Raw genomic sequence first — 1,470 nt, 5'->3', positions numbered from 1 at the left:
AGAGATAGGAGAGAAGCCCTAGTCCCTACTTCACAGGACCTGTCAGATCTACATGACCCCAACTGGATGGCATTCCCCTACATATTGTATTGTGGTGGGGGGTTGGGAGGGGAGGGTGTTTCCAGAGTGCATGGGAGAGGGTAGAGAGGGCAAAAGGGAGGGAAGGAGGGAGGGAGGGCTTGGGGGGGAGGGAGGGAGGGAGGGAGAGGGAACTGGGATCGACATGTAAAATAATAATAAAAAAAATAAAAAAAAAAAACGCTTTGACCCAAAATTTAAGTTGAAGAACAAGTTACTGGGGGAAAAGTATTTCTATTTTTGTTTCCCACAGAAAATGAAAAGATGTGGATTCCTTCCAGACTAATGTGGTTTGATCACACCAGACCGCCTGAAGCAGAGTACAAGCTGATCCTACATTCCAAACAGCTGGACAAAACAGCCCTACAGACTACAGCTAGGGATATCTGAATCTTCTTCGAATCCCCCAAGACAGCGCCCCTACCAGCAGGAAGTAGTTTGGAAAGAACGACGCCCAAATTCCCAAATATTGTGTATAAATGTTTGTTTTCATTTAATTGGACTTTGTTATATAAAATTAAATAAAAAATACTCTATATGCAAAAAAAAAAAATAAATAAGCAGAAAATTTAAGAATTAAGGAAGTGTGGGGTAATTCAGCACTATAGAAATAGAAGATGAGAAGCTACCTGGAAGGCAGCTTGGGGGAAGACTGAATGTGTTAGGGTGGCTCAATTAACAGAAGGCTACACAAATGAACTATTTAGCTAAGCTGTTTCTTATAGAACATAGGAAAGATAATTACCTATTTGTTGTTGCAACCTACTAAGTTTTAGAGCAATAATATATTATACTAACATTATAACTAGTACCTAAATATTTCACCAACATATTATACTGATTCATGTATCAAGCTTGCATTATTCTCCTGTCTTGCCCCCAGAAACAAAACCTGAGCTCTTTGTCCTAGGACCACAGAGCCACTAAATACTTCCCATCCCTTGTTGGTAGCCTTGGTGTATTTTGTCTCTAGCTTGAGGAAACCCTTCTCTGTGTTTATGCTTGTCAAATGTTGTATTTCAGTCTTTGTAATAAACATCAGAAAATTTGAAGATTTATTGATTTTGTTTTTTATGTTACAATCACTTCTAAGATGGTGGACACAAGGCTAGCTCCTTCAGTTCATGGAGATGTAGAAGGAAAGAAAATTATACAACTTTATTAGAATTATCAATATGTGTTGAGTGCTTACTGTGATCATTAGATAGAAAAATGACTTTGTCTCATTTTAATTCCCTTAATAAAAGGTTACTCTGAATGAAAACACTACCATTAGAATGTACATATTAAAAAAAGAGTGTGCATATATAAGCAAATATGTCTCAGGTCCAACCAATCAATGTACTGGTGTTTCCTCAGTCTTAGCTTGATCACGTCACCATAGGTGTAAAT

This window comes from Phodopus roborovskii, unplaced genomic scaffold (genome assembly GCF_943737965.1).
Source record: "Phodopus roborovskii unplaced genomic scaffold, PHOROB, whole genome shotgun sequence".
NCBI classification, from domain to species: Eukaryota; Metazoa; Chordata; class Mammalia; order Rodentia; family Cricetidae; genus Phodopus; species Phodopus roborovskii.
Note: the sequence above shows the minus strand (reverse complement) of the source record.